This window comes from Protopterus annectens, chromosome 3.part0 (assembly GCF_019279795.1).
Source record: "Protopterus annectens isolate FY-2018-M chromosome 3.part0, PAN1.0, whole genome shotgun sequence".
Classification (NCBI taxonomy): domain Eukaryota; kingdom Metazoa; phylum Chordata; order Ceratodontiformes; family Protopteridae; genus Protopterus; species Protopterus annectens.
Window position 1 is genome coordinate 1,234,640,832 of NC_056731.1, and position 22,099 is coordinate 1,234,662,930.

A 22,099-nucleotide genomic window follows, 5' to 3' on the forward strand; every position below is an offset into this window, starting at 1 on the left:
TAAAAATCAACATAAAATAAAATAAATAAAATAAAAATAAGTACTCTCAGTTTGAAATCACTTCCTTCTGGCATCGGTACTGTTATCACAATCACATCCTGCCAACATTAAGACCCTTCATTTTCAGACACATACCAACAAGCAAAAAATGCCATGACCATGCCTCTTAAGAGTAACTGTCTTAGGTCATCACAGGCTGCAAGTCAGTTGTTTCATACTGTAGACTGACAAGTTACACCTTAATGGTGACTATAATACATATATGCTGTCCTTCATAAATGATGTGCACAACACAGAAAGCAGAACTTGTTCAAGCAAAATGCACAGCTGTTTACAAAATAGGTCAACTTTTTATTTTTTTTATTTTGTATTTGTTTTCTGGGGTGCAGTACTGATCTGCATGGGCAATTTTCAGAATCTTAAATGACTTGCAACTTATATGTCCTGACCTCTGTGAAGGCTTGCAGAAACCATATTAAGAAAGCAAAAGAAATATAAATAATTAGTTTATAATTTGCTGTAAAATAGAACATGTATTTAATTTAAGCTCAGGTTCTTTTGTGATAAAAATGTCAGTTATTGTCAGATAACACATTAGCTTTTGCTAAGTATTTCAAAGTAAAAAACCTAACCACAAATGACATGGCAAACTGCCTTTTTAGTAAGTTTGCATTTTCTAATGTGGAAAGTTGTCAATACATAAAAGGCAAATTTCCTTTCAGTAACTAGTCATTTTCAGGTTTCAACATATGCGTATCCTGCAGGTAATAATAGCTCTGCATTCACTTTCTTGAATATCATCGCTCATTTGCTGCTGTTTAAGCACAAAGGTTGCAAAAGATTTAGCTGTGCCTGCTCAGTGGCAGACAACGCATGTGCTGGTGTTACAGGCAGCAGAAAGCCAGATGTACTCACCCTGCATATTATCTCTGTAAAAGACAGAGGCTTGTCTTAATTTTGTTAGCAAAATGAGGCAGTTTGCAACATCACTGCAAATCAAATCATCCCAAAGGGGCTTAAGGAAAAAAAGGATCAAGATAACAATCAGAAGTGGGTTAAATAAAAGCAGGTATCCACCTGGCTGTGGTCAGAAAGCTTGATTGGTCACTTCTGCTCTTATTTTCCTTCAGGAAGCTTCCCCAGAACATAAAAAACATTTGTACCTTTTCACATTTTAATGTAAGCAAACACTGAACATGCTGCCTTTAATGAAACCTTGCTTATTTGTCAGCTAAAATGCACTATAATGGTCCCTCAGTGGATATAATTTTGCTTATTACTGCCTATTTACATTTCGTCACTTGATTATCACAATTGTTTTATTACTTTTGATAGGACTTGCCTGTTTGCCATTTGATAACTGCTCACTCTCTGGGTTCACATGACATCAGATGGCCTGTAACATCAAACAAGCAAATTGCTGGAAAAATAATAATAATACTAATAACCAAAGAGAAAACAGGTCAGCTCCAGGATTTGATTAAAGGCCATGATTTAAATCAATATTTAATAAAGCAACTGCTGCCATAAAACGCGTGTGCAATTCCCCAAGTGGGCAGTGTCACAGACTAGAGGCCCTTATAGTCTGCTGAATAACGCAATTGGGGCTTTTTTTTCATTGGTCTGGCACCTGTTTTCCTGAGGATAGTGCCTCCAAGGTAATAGGGTTATAAAGTGATGAACAGAACTGATATGTTCTAAGTGGATTAACTAGGTGTGTGAGGCCTAGCAATGAATATGTCAAGGGTGGGAAGGACAGTATAAGTAGAGAGTGATTGGAAGTGTTGACAGGTACTCTGCATGTCATGAGTCCCACAGGAAAAAAAACATCAGTTCTTGTCAGTTAGTAACCATTTAAAGGGCATGGAGTTTACAGACGGGGAAGCCTGACTGTCTTAGAACAGACAGGGTAAAATAATGTTCTCTATTAAGGAGAATTTATCAATGAAAAGAAGAAAGGGGTATTTATGAAAACAGATTTGCTGGAGAGTATCAAGGATAATATATTTCAAAAAGTTACTGTGCATCATCACTGTTTTTCTATTTAGCAGTAAAAACAGAGCAAGTTTCTAATTTTGGAATATAATATCATGGTTTTGCTGGTTTAAAAAGGGGGACTGTAGTAAATTAGACACACTTGTGGAAAATATAAATAATTACTAGCAGTTACTACACATATGAAATACCCTGAATAAATCAAATTATTATACATTAAATATTATGCATGTACCTATGATACTCAAAAGTGGAAATAAGAACAAAATGACAGAACCAGATGTCACATATCTATGATACTCAAAGTGCAAATAATTTGTGTTTAACAATAAATTCACCTAGTTAGTTCTACACTAAATCATATCACTTCTTTGCACTGTAGATATATATATTTTTTACAACTTTCACTTAAACACACACACACACACACACACACACACACACACACACACACACACACACACACACACACACACACACACACAAACACATCAAACCATACCTCAGTAAATGTTAAGTAATAAAAAAACAGAAATAAACTAGGAATACAACGTCAAGACTTGTTTTTTATAAGACAAACGCAAAGCATTCAAGCATAAACTCTTTCTCAATGCATAAAACAGCTAGGGTAATGGTCACAATAAATATTCAAATCAGCCAATAAAAAACAACATTTAATTAATTCAATTAAATATTTAAAACAGTTACAAGCATGATTAACCCATTCCTAGCAAAAAGATAAAAACAAGACAAAATAAAACATACAGATACAAACAGCCTGGTTAATATACTAAATAATACAGTAATGCTTATATTTCAAAATAGGTGTTAAACTATTTTGTGAGTTCAGTCCTGGATAAACAGATGCTAGAAATAACATACCACTTACATTCTGCAAGCTCAACCTGAAGTGTAATGTCACCACCCCTTATACCTACATTTACAATTTGAACTACTCAAAATTTAAAGGAATGTGTATCAGCTTTCAACTGGATATGTTTAAAGAGAGCATTATTCTCAACCTCTCTTCGAATCTCAGAGAGGTGAGAACAAATTTGTTTTAATGTCAAGTTAGTTTTACCTATATAAAAACTCGGACAGTCTACACAATTATCCAAATAAACCACATTCTCCGTTTGACAAGTAGCAAAAGTCCTAAATTCAAAAATAACACTAGAAATGGGATGCTGAAATAATAACTCAGTATTAATAACATTACAGTAACTGCACTGATAGCAGGGATGTGTTCCTTTGCTATTCAGTGATAGTTTTTTATATTGGGGCATATTTTTGTAATGCAGAAGCTTTTTTAAATTTCTTTCTTTCTTTTTTATGTGCAAACTCTAGCTTAATACCTATTAATTCTTTAATTTCACTATTAGAAGTAAGAATAGGCCAATATTTGTTAATAATCTGTTTAATACATTTTGTATGCCTGTTGTATTTCATAAGATTTCTAACAGGTCTTTTCTTAGTTAGTCTATTAACTCTAGCTACTAGATCAGATCTCAAGTATGGCTGCCCTATATCAACACATCTAGTAACAGATACATATTTCATAATGTCCAACAATTCTGGATCATATCCTCTTCAACTAAAATCCTTACTCATAACTTCCAGGTCTTGCAAAAATGCATCTTCTTTAGTATTTAGTCTACTGGCCCGTAAAGATTGTTTATATACAACACCTTTGAAAATATTTGGGTGCATACTCTGAGAGTGCACGTATCTTGTAGCCTGCACATCCTTTTTAAAAATAGTAGTGTCAAAACATTCATCAAATAAACTAACAGTCATATCTAAAAAAAATAATTTTTAAACTATCATAAGTCAAGTCAGACATCAAAAATTCAGCATTGCTATGTAACCAGTTAACAAACAATTTCAAGTTCTCTATACTATTATTTCACAAATGAAAAATATCATCAACAAAATGCTTATAGAACACCAAATCAGGGTTCATATAGGTTAAAGGATTAACAGTGTCAAAAATATATTTTTTCCCATCTAGATAGAACCAAGTTGGTGTACGTATTAGCAATGGGTGTACCCATTGCTACACCAACTTGCTGATGGTAGTATTTGTTGATTAAAAAAACATTATTTTGTAAAACTATTTCAAGCATGGAACATATAATCTCAATTTTACAAGATGTAAAAATACTGTGCTTATTCAAAAACTCTCTAATGTACTGAACACCTAACTCATTTGGTATTACAGTAAAAAGTGACTTGATATCTAGTGTGCCCAACAATAACCCATTCAAATTTGCTCTATCAGACTAAGATTTCAAAAACTGCAAAAAAATCATTAGTGTCCTTAATAAAGCAGGATTAAACTTCAAAAAAGGGTTTAAGTTGACACTCTAAGTCAGTCGCTCATTTACGTCTGGTGACTATAGGTCTCATAGGGGGATATGTTAGATGTTTATGTAGCTTTGGCAGTCCATATATATTAATGGCATCACAGGCTGAATAACATATAAATAATTGTATTCATCTGGGCTGATTTCTCCATCTATCATGGCACTATATAGAAATTCTTTAATCTTATAGATAAGCCCATTCACATCTCTGATGTTAACCACTTTAAACACTTTAGAGTCTGATAGTAATTCATACATTAAAGTGTTGTACACTGTTTTATGCAACACTACAACTTTACCACCCTTATCTGCAGATTTTATTATTATATCATCATATAGGCATAAATTCTTCAAAGCATCCCTTTCTTCTGAAGTAAGGTTATAAAACCTTGTAGCAATATTATTGCTAAAGAACAACTCATAATTCTACTTCACACATCTCTAAGAATGCTTTGACTGTAAGAGTATGCACAGGTACAAATGTAGTGGATCTCTTAATTTTATTACCCATCTCTTCAGAATTATTTTTAAATAAAAGTTTAAGGTCTAGATTACTAGTAAATTATCTCAGCTCTGTTAGTGCTTCACTTATATTCCCTTCAGTGGCTGGAATAAAACTCAGCCCTTTATTTAAAACAGATAACTCAACAGAAGAGAATACCCTTTCAGATAGATTAACTACATTACAAATGTTCAAGTCACCATAGCCCGACTCCGAGTAACCGGGCCTACCTTTTTTGCACTTTGTTTCTTGTGAGAGTCTAAATGTCCCTCATGACTCACCAATGTAGTCCGCTGAACAGGGGTACGAACTCTTCTTCTTCCCCTTGTTTGTTCCTGCACCTATATTATAGTCAAGTTTTACAGGCCAGTACACTAAATACTAAAGGGGATGTATTTTTGCAAGACCTGAAAGTTATGAGTAAGTATTTGATTTGAAGGAGATATGATCCAGAATTGCTGGACATTATGAAAGATGTATCTGTTAATAGACGCGTTGATATAGGGCAGACATACTTGAGATCTGATCTAGTAGCTAGTTAATAGGCCAACTGAGAAAATACCTGTTAGGTATCTTATAAAATATAACAGGCATACAAAATGTATTAAACAGATTATTAATAAATATTGGCCTATTTTTACTTATAATAGTGAAATTAAAGAATTTATATGTATTAAACCAGAGTTTGCACATAAAAAGAAGGAAATTTAAAACAGCTTCTGTGTTACAAAGATATGCCTCGATATAAAAAAACTATCATTGAATAGCAAAGGAACACAACCCTGCCATCAGTGAAGTTACTGTAATGTTATTAATAACGAGTTATTATTTCGACATCCCATTTCTGGTGTTATTTTTGAATTTAGGACTTTTGCTACTTGTCAAACACAGAATGTGGTTTATTTGGCTAATTGTGTAGCATATCCGAGTTTTTCCACAGGTAAAACTAACTTGAAATTAAAAAAAGGATTTGTTCTCACCTCTCTGAGATTCGGAGAGAGGTTGAGAATAATGCTCTCTTTAAACATATTCACTTAAAAGGTGATACACATTGCTTTAAATTTCGAGTAGTTCAAGTTGTAAATGTAGGTATAAGGGGTGCTGACATTACACTTCAGATTGAGCTTGCAAAATGTAAGTAGATATATATATATATATATATATATATATATATATATATATATATATATATAAGTTGACCGGGAAAGTACACTGGGCCAAAATGAGCCCATTTTCAGTGGAGAAAAGCTCCATAAGAGAATACAAGATAATAGATGTTAGTTAAACAAGAGTTTCTAAACCATGGATGTAGACTGATAGACTAGACTCTGGATGTATTTTGAAAGGACTTGTGTAGTTAATTACACTAGTTGGGGTGGGGACAGTTTCAGACAAGCTCAGATGTTTTATGTTTTATTTTTGTTTTAATCCCCCTGACCACCATTTCCCTGATGGTGAGAGTTGGGATGTAGAGACTGGGTCAGTAAGATGACCCCATTGGATGACCTATTTCCTATGCTGCCAGCAGACTTGTCAGTGGAGAAGGAGGTATACATGCACTCACACTGTTCAATTAGTCCATCTGTTGGCTATTTATGTTTGATCAATGGTGTGTGTTTGTGTGTGTGTGTGTGTGCGTGTGAATGTGTGTATGTCACCCATATGTATCATCTGTCACAGGTATGCGCTGGCATGTTATATAAAGATTTAATATTGTTTTTCTTGCCAAACACAAGTCTGAATTATGAAGATAACAAGCAAGAATGGGTGCTTTCCTGGGCACTAAAGTGTGTCCCATCTGTGACATTCACTCATATCTCATATTAAATGATAAATGTACATCCACAGCTCTCTGATCCTCTAAAGTAAATGCAGTTGTCTATGACATGCACATTGCACTGAAGAACACTTGAAACAGTGCAGTGATGCACTGCATGAATGCTATGTCTGACATGAAGGTGACATGACTTGTTTACTGTTTCACATATGTTGACATTTTACTGCTTTGTGATTTGGTGAGTGCATGTGTGAGTGTACACTACATGGCTTATCATGATAGTCTCATGTTTATGGCTCATATTTAGCTTACTACTGTTTTACAGCACTGATTACATCATTGGAACCTCAGTAGCTTGAAGATCTAAGGCAGTGTCACTGGATCTCATTACATGCATGCTGTAGGTCACATTACTGAAATTTGTAATATGTTTTGAAAACTTAAGTGGAGTATGTGAATAATGCTTACAGTGGAGCCATCTATCTACACTTGCATATTATGGATGACACTTTGTTGTTGTTATTGTTTTTGTTGTATAACATTTAAAGGGGAAGTGTTATAGATGTATAATATGCACCCGTCATAGCATCAAGGTGCATATTTGCTTGGTAGAGTTTGTGCCTGAAGTATAACATTCTACAAATATTTTTCTGCCTTTTGCAAATTGCTCCATTCTCCATAATAACTGTGGTGCTAAGTTATTGCCAGCAGCCAAATGAACCTTTTCCTTTGTACCATATCAACACTATGCTGAGCTGAACCTGTCCCTGCCGCAAACACAGACCAAAGAAAAAGTAGCATAAGTGGTCATACAGAGACTTACTCCAATTGCACAACCCTAGCACTATGAGAAAACCAGACAGTATTACGTATTACATGGATCATAATGTGGCATCATTACTGACCTAATGCAGACTTACAATGGAGTTACAGCAATGTTATAGGAATAAGGTACATAAGGAATGATGGTAGTGGAATGCCAAAGTCCAACAAGTTATCAAATGAGTACAGGAAGAAGTGGGAGAAAAAAGGCAAATAAGGCTATGAAGGAATTATACTTGGCTAACAAAATGGCTAAAGAAAGCAGTAAAACCAGAACAGAACATCAAAGAAGTGACTCAGCAGATGGTCACAAAGAAGCTCTATCAGACGAATTTTATATGCCAGTTAAAAAGTAAAAAAAATGTGAGATTCAAATTGAAAATGAAAAAAAAAAAAATATATATATATATATATATATATATATATATATATATATAATTCTTAGAAGCAATCATTAAGTACTTTAAAGGCATTTTTAATTGATACCTGGCTATGGCACAAGCTAACATGTTATAGGGATCTCCTCATGTCTTTGCAAGACAAGTGCTCATATTCATTTATTGCATTTATTTTTTTTATTTTTTGCATGATTTTTTGTTTTCTGGGTCTTTGTTTACTCAGAGTTATTGCAATATTTGTATATGATCTGGGTGTGCACTGAGAGAAAAGAAAAGAGACATTTAACTCTTTCTCCAAGTCAGTGTAACATTAGAGTTATTATAAGTTATAGGTCAGGAGAGGCAAATTCTCCCATGTCGAGGTAGAGGATGACTTGCTCTCTCCTGAAAGATAATTTTTTGCTCTTTTTGTGGATTGCGCCTTTGCTGTGTTATGTTATAAACGCTTGGGTACTCAAGTGAATGGTGCCATACATTTGATGCACACGATGTTGTCTCAAGAAAATGAAAAGGAAGCATGCTATGCACCAAAATGCAAATGAGGCTATAAAAAATACAACATGACACCCAGACAGATATCCATATAATTTTACCAAGCTTTTGTGCAGACCACATCTCTTTACTTATTAGATATGTTAGACTGTTTAATAATGCCAGTTTGAGTACTGACAGGTGCTGTGAAAATGGCAAATGCTACTTAATCCAAACAGGTTGCCATCCCATATTTGTTTCAAATACAGACTGCTGAAGACTGGCAAGTGACAAAGTACAAAATGTTTCTTATTAGCTATCAACAATACCTGGATGGGTGCTCTCAGATGCTGTGAAAATGGTAAATGTTGCTTTGTCACAAAAGACTGCCATCCCAAATCTGTTTCAAATACAGAATACTGAATACTGGCAAATGATACAGCACAAAACTTTTCTTTGCTTTAAACTAGGTAGTTATTTCAATCTAATATGAATTTTCACATAGGAATAAGCAAAACAGATGATAGTTGAAGCTAACCACTTATTTCTTGCAGCAATATTTAGTCAAAAACAGAAGAAAATACATTTCAAATTTCTCCTCAAGTTATTAACATCAAATGCAACAGAAGCCTGTAAGATATTGCCTTCTGTCTACAGATTTTGTTATAGATTAACATACCTTCTCTTCACAGCATATGGACATTTCAAAACATGTACATGTTCGATATTAAATGCACATTAATTGTAATAATGAATATTCACCACTTCTTAAAATAGCTACCACGGTACAGAAAGTGTACCCTCAACAAACATTATTTGCCATAATGATTTCCCTTCATCGGTTAACATTTTGATAAAAAGATACTAAAAATAGCAATAGCCCATAAAAAGTATCTGGTTATGGTACATGCATATTTATTTATTTATTTGTTTATTTATTTATTTATTTATTTATTCATTCATTCATTCATTCATTCACTTAATTATTTAGTGTAAATGGAGCTCTGATCCACAAAAACATACATTTGCGCTCATTGCAAATAAATACAATGAAGGGGTTTTACAATCTGCAGTAAAAGGAAAACAAAAACAATAATGTGTACTTAGTAGAGTGTAACAGACATACTTTTAGTACTGGCTAAGCAATTTCTCCCTGCTCTATCACTTGATGCAGTTCTCTTTTTATTTGCAAGTAGATATTTAGGCAGTGTATCGAACAACAGTAAGTTAGTAACTCCTCACAAAAGGGTACCAAAATTCTGAATAATTGTAATACCAGTGCTGGTTCAATGAAAGGTATTACATCTCATTTGGGTTCCTGTGCCTTTGTGTTTTCTGTTAGTGTTATCAATATGGCATTTTTTTTTCAAAAGTAGTATGAACAGACCTATGTGAGAAAATCAGTGAGATGCAAGAAGCAGAGACCATTATGGAGGACACTAAAACTGCAAATAACATGCATTCACTTTCTCTACAGAATTAAACCAACACATTATAAAAATGCAATAGACAGAGTTGACATACATGATAGCTTGAGTAAAAAAGTTGATGACCTTATTTTAAAAATTAGACCACAACCACAAAATTGCCTTTTAATGTGCATAATGTGTGTAAGTGAGTGCATGTATTAGGCCCATAGCTGACCTTAGGCATAGGCCAACTAGTTGGCCACCTAGGGAGCCGCTCTAGCAGGGGTGATTTTCCAGTAATCTGGATAGTGTAGGTTGACCAGAATGGGGGCACATGGTGTGTTGGGAGGGATGCTGTGGAGACCTTTTGCCTAGGGAACCAGTTGACCAAAGGGCGATCCTGATTAGGCCTGTGTTTGACTTCAATCCAGGATTACGTTTTCTGCCTGAGAATTGGAAACATAATAATGACACCCTTTTAACCTGAACTGCATGAATGAATCAAAGGAAAATAAAAAGAAAAACAAAATATAATTTTATAAAAACAAGGAAATGATTTATAAATATAGGTTCCCAACAGGTGGTCATACAACCAGTTACACTGATGACCACAACAATATCAACATAAAAAAATACACACTCTGTACATGCTACTAGGATTACCCTGAAACAGGGTAAACTAAATGCAAGTATTTTTTGGAGGGCAGCAAGCTCTCCTACATTCTCCCCTATACCCTCTGCTAATTTTATACACTAATTCAATGATCGCACAACCAGAGGGAAAGGGAATATTCCCTTACATGGAGATTATCAATCTCTCACACCTGTCGACCATCTCATGAGTCAATCAGAACATGTTGATGCAAACAGATGTCAGTATAGCTGTTCATTCGACCAGATGTAGGGCCAGCATATGTGTGTGTGTGTGTGTGTGTGTGTGTGTGTGTGTGTGTGTGTGTGTGTGTGTGTGTGTGTGTGTGTGTGAGTGTGTGTGCGTGTGTATATATATATATATATATATATATATATATATATAATATTATATAATATAACATACATTTATTATCACAATTTAGAAACTCACTGACTCTAGACCATAATATTGAAAGACAAAACACTGAAGACTCTCTACCTTACCAGTGTAAATCTAGGAACTAGTGCTAATATGGGACCTGAGGGGGTGTGTAGACCAAGGAACAAGTGGTAACATGGCTCTTGTAGGGGGCAAGTCCAGGAGTTTGATAGTGAGGTCTTCAGTATTTTGGTCTTCCAATATTATTTATTTATTTTAATTTATTTGACATTTGCTGACTGGGTTAGTCCAACTTGGCAGTTGCCCTTTTTCAGTGGTGACCTGAGGAGAAAAGCTCCGATGTTTATATACATAATAAAATATGAAGTATAACAACAACTACAAACATTACTATTTAAAACTAAATTAACATAAAGGATTAACAAATATATAGCATGATCTACCACTGATCAAGACTTTATAAATGGTAAAGAAAAATGGAAATACTGATATCAATTGTATCCAACATATAACCACTAAATAAGTGTTACAGATTTAAAACATTGTTCAATATGAAAATATAACATCATGTTGGGGTGATATGCCTCTTACGATTGCAAAGATAAAGGCTAGAAAATAATGAGTTTCGAGACTGTATTCATCAAGATCATTATAGTTATCTATCTATCTATCTATCTATCTATCTGTCTATCTATCTATCTATCTATCTATCTATATGTGTGTGTGTGTGCGTGTATGTGTGTGTGTGTGTGTGTGTGTGTGTGTGTGTGTGTGTGTGTGTGTGTGTGTGTGTGTGTGTGTGTGTGTGTGTGCATGTATGTATATGTGTTTTACCATACATGCACTGCAGTGTTTTCGTACATTTAAGTGTAACAAATGTAGGTTCTGCAGGTATATGGCAGATACTCTGTTATTTACATAAAAAATGTCCATAAAGAAATGTGGGAAGAGAAAACTTTGATTGCATCTCTCACAGTATAGTTTACATAACCCTTTGTGAAACCTGTGACAGTTATTATATAGGAAAGTCTGTCAGAAAACTTTCCAAAAAAATATACGAGCATATCACTGCTATTAAAAAATGCGATTTGAGTAATGCTTTAGCCAAACACACAAAAGAATGTTAAAAGTTTAGGAAACATACATGTTTTGTTCTTGATCATGAGCCTATAGGAGAATTTAGAGGTAATTCCCGCGGTGGTGGAGCTGCGGTAGAATTGTCACCTCACAGTAAGACAATTCTCAGCTAGAGCGTCATCTGCGTGGAGACATGCGTGAATGGGCGTAACTTTGCTGAAAGTTGTGCGTCAGGCCTGGCAAGCCGGTACGTAAAAATCAACTGCCAATCATTAGCAGACCGGAGTTCCGCTGTGGCGACCCCTAACTGGGAAAAGCCAAAAGACACAAACAAATTGGAATGTAAAGAAGCAGAAGGGCAACTTAGTTTGGCTTCTGATAAAAACAAGGACTGAATGAACACATCAATATTAAATGCTTCTCAATGGCCCAAAGATTATAGAAATATATATATATATATATAAACTTTATTTTTTTTTTTATTTAAAATGTGTTTATATATGTAATTTATGTAATTTATGAATAATCAATTAATATTTGAACATGTCTTTAAATTGAATGTTAATTAATCGGGGTTGGTCATGTGATTGTGATGCTATGAAAGAGGTATAGTTCCTTATTTACTCATTCTGAAAAAGTTCTGATAAATTAAAGAACAAAAGTGCTGATACATATTTTGTGGTTCGTTTTATTTTTTGGCGAATTCTCCTTGGAATGTTCATTGTGTTTCAAAAAAACTTTGTATGCTTTTTTTTACCCTCTGTTAGTAACATCCAGTCATAAAAACTTCTGAAAAGCTACTTAGATCTGAAAGTTGTTTTGACTGCAAGCTTTCTCTTATATTTCCTTACCTTGTGTAACCATATGGTTTTATTTATTTAATTAATTAATTAATTAATTAATTTATTTCTTTATTTCTTTATTTATTTGTTTTTGTTGTCTGTGTGAGTCAAACAGTAGAGGCAGTTTTCAGTGGAAACCTGACCGAAAAGCACCAACATTATTATAAATTCCAAATGCTGTTTACTTTTATACAATTAAACAAAACCGCAGACAGAGACAAGCTGCCACATCATTACTAAAGTATACTTTTATTTATGTTTATACAGTTTTGCTGGTGAATAGGAATAAAATGGGCTAAAGCTAAGACATGGTATACTGATCTCATGGAATGGAGCAGGACAAACATAGGGTAAATACATTTCCAGGATTATAGGTAAGGTACTGACTGATTTATACTATACATGAGTAAAGAAACACATTTTTAGCTTAGTATTGTGAAAGAGTTTTTTTCTTCTTCTTTCGGCTGCTCCCGTTAGGGGTCACCACAGCGGATCATCTGTTTCCATTTCTTCCTGTCCTCTGCATCTTACTCTGTCACACCAACCACCTGCATGTCCTCTCTCACCACATCCATAAACTTTATCTTAGGCCTTCCTCTTTTCCTGTTTCCTGGCAACTTCATCCTTAGCATGTTTTTCCCAATATGCTCTGCATCCCTCCTCAGCGCATATCCAAACCAATGTAATCTTGCCTCTCTGGCTTTGTTTCCAAACTTCCAACCTGGGCTGACCCTCTAATATACTTATTCCTAATCTTGTCCACCCTCGTCACACCCAGTGCAAATCTTAACATCTTTATCTCTGCCACATACAGCTCTGACTTCTGCCTTTTTGTCAGTGCCACTGTCTCCAACCCATATAACATAGCTGGTCTCACTACCCTCTTGTAGACCTTCCCTTTCACTCTTACTAGTACTCGTCTGTCACAAATCACTCCTGATACTCTTCTCCACCCACTCCATCCTGCTTGTACTCTCTTCTTCACTTATCTTCCACACTCACCATTAGTCTGAACTGTTGATCCCAAGTATTTAATCTCATCCACCTTCACCATCTCTACTCCCTGCATCCTCACCATTCCTCTAGCCTAACATAGAGGAATTGTTATATCCAAACCAATGTAATCTTGCCTCTCTTTCAAAAACATATATTCTTAGTCCTGCGGACCTTCATTCCTCTTCTCTCTAGAGCATATCTCCACCTGTTCCCTACTCTCACAACAGATCAAAATGTCATCTGCAAACATCATAGTCCATGGGGACTCCTGTCTGATCTCGTCTGTCAACCTGTTCATCACCATTGCAAATAAGAAAGGGTTCAGAGCTGATCCTTGATGTAAACCCACCTCCACCTTAAACACATCCATCACTCCCACCGCAGATCTCACCGCTGTCATACTACCCTCGTACATATCCTGAACCACTCTTACATACTTCTCTGACACTCCTGACTTCCTCATACAATACCACAACTCCTCTCTAGGCACCCTGTCATATGCTTTCTCTAAATCCACAAAGACACACTGCATCTCCTTCTGACCTTCTCTGTACTTCTCCAGCAACACTTATTGTGAAAGAGTATTGTATCATAATAGATAATTTTTATAGTTGGTCAGTTTATGACAGTTTTTTTTTTGCTTGGTTAACTTGACTTGATGTGCAATACAAATAGATGTCACAAATGTATAACATGATATAAATTGCAATGGGCAGTGTCATGGGACAGTGCATTAGTATCGATATGGACTAAAGTTTATCAGCTGGGAAGGACAAAAAGGGAAGTACAGAGGACAGTGCAATAAAAAGAGATGATGGACTGATCAGTTAGTAAGGATTTTGAATTTTGTAATGTAAATTACCATTTCAAAAATGTATCTATATTTATACACTTATATTTGATGAATAAACATATTTTCTCATTGCCTGTCTTTATACTGGTATATTTGGGGAAATACGGAAAATTAGTACAGCTCAGAGTATTTCAAATGGGAAAAAAAATCCTGAAATGATGACAGCATATTAACATTCTATCTATATACACTGATTTTGGGGTGGGTGGGCATTCTATACTTGATTTTTCTTTCCTTTTTCCCCTATGCATATCTTCTGAACATTACCTGTCAACCATTATCCCTCCCATAGTTTAATTGTTCCTTTCATTTCCAGTAGGCAAGTGATGATCAGAGGAGCCATCATCTAGACAGCCATCAGGGTTTTACAATACCTTATGTCTCTCTGTTCACAGCAGCCTGATCAATGAGAAATCCAATAATGCTGGCTTCTTTCTACATGCATGATTTTATCAAGTAAACCACCTCAGTCTATTCCACCCCCCTTGAGCTTCTATCTCCTTCGTTAAGACCAACTACCACACAGTCATAGTCTCCCTTAGGACCTATGCTATAAAGGTTAAGAATTTGACTTTAGTTGTACATCACTCTAATGGCAACTATGCTGGCATTATCAACAATTATAACTAACATACATTTTCCACTGGCTCCAAAAATGGTACATTACATATTTCTCCAGATTTTACTTCTTCAAGATCAAAGTAGTGAGGCGTCTGTCCCTATCATTTACAAGTACCATGATAAGAATAGCAAAAACATTTATAATAAAAAAAATAAGAGATTTACGTTTCTTTATATTGTCTCTTCAGGCTCAGTATGAAAAGACTAAAATCTCATGAACAAAATCCTTAAACTTGGAAGTGAAAATACATGACCAGTTGTGGACTTAAAGTTGCATTGACCACAAAAGAAAGTCACAAGGTATTCTGTACTTATATTAGAAAAATAGGTTCAACACAAAAAATAGCTCTAATTTGATACCAGATGGTACCACTAATTATATTTTGGTAGAATGCCAATATCATTGCTGACAAATTCACGGCTTATGTCACTTTGTCTACTCAAAACTCTAATCCACAACCTGAATCCACAGAGACCCCCTAAAATGGTTCTGGATCAAGTCACATCAGTTCTGTACAACAACAATGATGCCATCTCCATGAGTCTCAGAAATATCACTGGCTGCCTTCTGGTCAGTACAAAGCATAATTTAGCTTAGCCCCTACTAAACGTCTTCATCTTAACCATAACAATTGGCCATGTCCCTGAAGAATGGACAATAGCCATCTTGGTGCCATTGCATAAAGGTGGACTAGCTACAGACCCTAGTTACTATAGAGTAAAATGCTCATTGACATTGTCTGCAAAGTCATGGAAGACATTTTTATGGGACTCATAAAAAAAGACATAGGTAACTTTTACACACTGGAGCATAATCAATTTTGTTTCTTAAAAGGTTGACATCGATCCATTCTGGAAGATTTCTTTAAAAAGGTTCCCAAAGCCCTTGATAAGGGTCAGCCTCTCCATGCTGCATATTTGTTACTGACCAAGGCATTTGACACTATTCTTTATGTAGATAGGCTTAAAACGTTCACTGATAGAACCCACATTAGAAAGGATGTGAGGACCTCTTACATAAAAAAAACTGTTACAAGTGAGTCTGTAGTGGTCAAAGTTACATAAATTGTAGAGAAGGTCAAAGAAAACAGATTATGCTGGCTTTGGACTCATATAAGAAATCAGAAGATAATTTGGTAAAGAATATTTCGGAAAAAGAGGAAGAAGTCAATACAAAATGAAGATTCTTAGTAAAGAGAGGAATGGATTGCATGACAAAAGTCCTGTGACAGGCATAACTGTTGAAGGCAGTAGGAGAGGGTAGGACAGTAGCATTGAATGAAGAGAGGTAGCAACAGATAATGAGGCACCCAACCTCATATAGAAAAACTGTGGAAACTGAGGTTAATTAGGATAATGTTGATGATCTTAAACTGAGGCTGCTTATAGCCTATGATATGCTTCATTATGAGTCTTAGATGTCGGTGAAAATGTATTAAGGGAACAATCCAGTCACCAAATAAAAAATGCTTAAAAAATAAATATGGTTAAAATATATAAAAAATGCAAATTTGCAAAAATAATTACTTATAAAGGTATAGTCATAACTTCAATTTTTATTTATCAGTCGAAAAAGAAAAATAGCAGGAAAATGGCATATGCATTTACTCAGAAAAGGAATTTGAACCCTTGCTTAAAAAGTTAATGCAAAATGTTCCTTAACACATTACTCTTGCTGTACTGAACATATTTAATATAAAAATAATATAACACATCACTATACAATAGGATGGAACAGAATACGTGATGACCCAAGATAACAGCTGTAATCAGTGTGAACAGAAATAAAAGAGGAAGCTAGTCTACGTTGAATTCACCATTAATTAGTTGTGGACATGGTTTAAATGCACATACTCAGCAGTGACTTCCAGCAGAAGCAATACACAGTTGTATGCTTTCTATTAATAAAAAAAAAAAAAAAAACACTGCACTGATTCCCAATCACAAAACACATTCAGTTTCACAAAGCAAAACACCTTTCAGCTCTACAGCTGCATTCTGTACTTGAACAGAACTTTTTAGCACTCCTGGGACACAGATTTTCTTTTTCTCTCTCTCCCTCCCTCTTAATTTTAAGGAAATTTCACTTCACTTACATTGCAAAAAGAGATTGTGTCTCAGGACTTCAGAAATGAAGGGTTCTGCCCAAAAATACTTGCCTGTGTTTTCCAACAGTGTAATATCTAAGAAGTCACCAGAGTCAGGATGTGCACAAAGCTGGAGTTTGTTTAGTAAAGAACAAACTAAATTGTTTGCCCACTTCACTTTGCTCTCTCAGTATTGTCAGCATCCTCATAGTAATATCTAGTACACACAGGCCTTCTACAGTGTAGGTCATTGTATAACCAACAAGAAGGTTCCTGGCTGCAGTACTTAGCTATTCCCATATCTCAACTCCAAGCTCATATACTTCCATAGGTTATTCCAAGGCTGTGGGTCTCTCTCACCCCCACCTCAGTCTTCAACAGAGGGAATTCATCCTTGTATAATTCATAGGTTAAACTTCATACAGATTAATCCCAGTTTGACTCCATTTCCTTCCTATTCTTATAGGTCTACTTGTCATGTGTGCCTTCAGTATGGAACAAACTTTCTGAATTTATCCCTACAAGCTACTTTATTGTACAATCTAGTAAATGGCAATTAGGACGTTGTGATATTACTAACTGCTGTGAGAATGTTTCTACACTCTTTGCATTCCTGTACATTCTGAAAACACATTTAAAGGCCCACACGTATTTTTAATTACCATGTTTCAATGTAACAGCTAGACAAACTTTACACAATATTTATAGTTGCAGCAGACTGAACATATCAAACTAAATAGAACAGAGATATAATTTAGAATTTAGAAGATTTTTAGTCTGCCATGATGTTAAGGATGTACAGGGCATCTTAAACTGATGAAAATGGTGAAGTAGTAATGAAACTAAAATTGGCAACTCCATTATTCACAAGGTAAACGCCACTGCCCCTGACAGTATCGCTAAAATAAGGTAACTGGCTCCTGCCACTGCCCCTGACAGTATCTCTAAAACAAGGTAACTGTCTCCTGCCACTGCCCCTGACAGTATCTCTAAAACAAGGTAACTGGCTCCTGCCACTGCCCCTGACAGTATCTCTAAAACAAGGTTACTGGCTCCTGCCACTGCCCCTGACAGTATCGCTAAAACAAGGTAACTGGCTCCTGCCACTGCCCCTGACAGTATCTCTAAAACAAGGTAACTGGCTCCTGCCATTGGCCCTAACAGTATCTCTAAAACAAAGTAACTGGCTCCTGCCACTGCCCCTGACAGTATCTCTAAAACAAGGTAACTGGCTCCTGCCACTGCCCCTGACAGTATCTCTAAAACAAGGTTACTGGCTCCTGCCACTGCCCCTGACAGTATCGCTAAAACAAGGTAACTTGCTCCTGCCACTGCTCCTGACAGTATCTCTAAAACAAGGTAACTGGCTCCTGCCATTGGCCCTGACAGTATCTCTAAAACAAGGTAACTGGCTCCTGCCACTGCCCCTGACAGTATCTCTAAAACAAGATAACTGGTTCCTGCCACTTCCCCAGACAGTATAGCTAAAACAAGGTAACTGGCTCCTGCCACTGCCCCAGACAGTATCGCTAAAACAAGGTAACTGGCTCCTGCCACTGCCCCAGACAGTATCGCTAAAACAAGGTAACTGGCTCCTGCCATTGGCCCTAACAGTATCTCTAAAACAAGGTAACTGGCTCCTGCCACTGCCCCTGACAGTATCTCTAAAACAAGGTAACTGGCTCCTGCCATTGGCCCTAACAGTATCTCTAAAACAAGGTAACTGGCTCCTGCCACTGCCCCTGACAGTATCTCTAAAGCAAGGTAACTGGCTCCTGCCACTGCCCCAGACAGTATCGCTAAAAGAAGGTAACTGGCTCCTGCCACTGCCCCTGACAGTATCTCTAAAGCAAGGTAACTGGCTCCTGCCACTGCCCCTGACAGTACCTCTAAAACAAGGTAACTGGCTCCTGCCACTGCCCCTGACAGTATCTCTAAAACAAGGTAACTGGCTCCTGCCATTGGCCCTAACAGTATCTCTAAAACAAGGTAACTGGCTCCTGCCACTGCCCCTGACAGTATCGCTAAAACAAGGTAACTGGCTCCTGCCATTGGCCCTAACAGTATCTCTAAAACAAGGTAACTGGCTCCTGCCACTGCCTCTGACAGTATCGCTAAAACAAGGCAACTGGCTCTAGCCACTGCCCGTGACAGTATCGCTAAAACAAGGTAACTGGCTCCTGCCACTACCCCTGACAGTATCGCTAAAACAAGGCAACTGGCTCTAGCCACTGCCCGTGACAGTATCGCTAAAACAAGGTAACTGGCTCCTGCCACTGTCCCTGACAGTATCTCTAAAACAAGGTAAATGGCTCTTATCACTTCTTGATCAGCCCTCCAGCTGAGCTATGCAATATTCAAGCTATTAACCTGTAGGTACAGTATACTGCACTTCTAGGCTCTATAGTGAAACAGTCGGAAATTTATGATACTCTTCATTCTAATATTGGCAATAAAATAACTCCCATAAGATACCGTCTTTCATAAATGCAATAAGTGAAAGAACATTATGAAAAGTAGTTTAACTGCTTGGGGCAACCTACCACAGGGAATAAGAAAGCACAGTGTCCTTAAAAAAATAAAAACTGAACTCAAGTAGTGTTCCCAGAAGGAATATGAATACACCTGCTTTGATACAGGCTAAGAACATGATATTCTTTTGTCATTATAAAATATCTTTATGTATGTCATTTCTAAAGATCTTTCTGTACTAGTTTAATTACTTGGGATATTCAAGATATTCCTGCAGAAATGTATCTGTACATTATTGCACTAATAGATATTATTTATGTACAAAATGCAGGAGACGTACAAGATGTGACAATTACCTACCCTTCAGTATACAATTATGCTGCATGATATCATGCTATCATAACTTATTTTGTTAATATAGGTGTATGTCTGTTCTGCCCACATATACTGTTGAACAAACTTGCAATGCAGTTCTCTTCTTTGTGTTACTGAAATGTAAACTATAAACAGTTACAGCCTTCTTCATAGAAACTGAGGTTAAAAAGTCCTTGTTAGCCTTTCTTTAATGTACTGCGTTGTAAACTGGACATTTTCTTTTATAAATCTCTTTGTGGCTTATTGTTGCGGGTTATGTCTGGAAAGGGCGTTTGGACCTGCTTACCATCATAGTTGTAGAGAGCTGAGAATGTTCAGTAAAATATGAAGTTATCAGTATAGTTACTAGAGACATCAGATATTATGTTGCTAAAAATGAGAGAACTCAATTGTTACCTCACAGCAAGTTGTTTTGGAAGAACAGTTGGATGACTCATATTCCCGAGTTCGAATAATCAATCCTAAAGTTGTTAATTGTTTGTTTTTTTTTTTTTTGTTTACTATTGTCTAGTGTGAAAAGGAGTGTTCCATTTTGGTTTTAATATATAAATATTTCCATTCCTTTTTATGTAAAACTCCACTTTGGTGGAAAGTTCCAAATATTTTTTTATACCAGATCAAATATTGTAATGATTTGCTCTAGTGAAACTGTTTGATTTCATGAGGAATACAAAGTTTAATTTCATACTCTGTTCATCTCCAGCATAAAAATGCCACGCTATTAAATGTTGAAAAAAAGACATTCTAAAACTACTGAACAGTGGAAGGTCATATATATATATATATATATATATATATATATATATATATATATATATATATATATATAAAACTGACTCACTAAAGAGCTCAGATAAAAACTGAAGGAGTCAATTTGACTAGTTTACTTGCTTGAGAGTTGAGACAAACCCGGAGGAGTTGAAACGCTTTCATGTTTTTAATAAGACCATCGTAGTGCATACTGTCAGTTCTAGACTGTGACCATGCAAAGGTTTGGTAGTAATTTCTGAGTGTGTCAGCCAATGACCTAGATGAAGAGGTATTCAGGTGGTGATTAGCACAAGCTGAACACATAGTCATGCAGACTGATGTCTATCACCATAAATACCAGGTGACTGGTCTATATCGATGTGTCTCATTTCTTAGGTATTGATTCAGACTTTTTGTAAGAAGACAGTCCTGAGATTTTTTTCAGTAGCTTTTCTGGAAAAGTCTTAAGAAATACAAACACTGGCAATAGTGATGTGCTTTGCAAGTTAACATGCATAAGGCTAGAAGTTCACTTTGTAAAAGAGAGAACTGGTAATGACAGGAAAAAAAACATGATTATTTCTCAGAATATATAACAACAATACATCTGTCTCCCTCATCCATTCTGTTACTTCCATGTATAGCATACCTTAGATGAAACATTTCTGAGTCCTTAGTGTGATAGTAAAACTTCAGCTGTTTGAATGTCAGCATATTTGGTCTATAAATGCTACCTTAGCCATGTAGAATGCTGATTTTGTACCAGATACTATGCTTACTGATGTGTGCTAGTTTCATTTCCTTATGGTATTGTCATATGGGTTCATGTTGACCTGTAAGCATCTAATTACTATGTGTTAATAAAGTGCTAGGTAAATGTTACTCTTCACTAAGACGTATGACAGTAGTCCCATGCATTAATTTTCCTAAGTGTATTACAGTGAATTAGTTATATTTTTTACTGATGTCCATTTATGAAATTTGCAGTATATGACATTCTGGTATAATAATCACTAATAACTTATATATAAATTGAGACATTGTCTTTGATGTTTAATTCATTTTTGCCTATGCATTTTTGAAGCAATGAAGTTCAACAGCTTTTACAAGAAGGAAGTGATGAAGTTACTTGGTAGTACAAGAACAAGGAAGAAGCACATCAAAGATATGAAAGGTAATTTGGTCACGTACTATATAATGGCATGTTGAAAAAGAAGCTGCATCAGTGACGGCACCTAATAAGACACATTAAT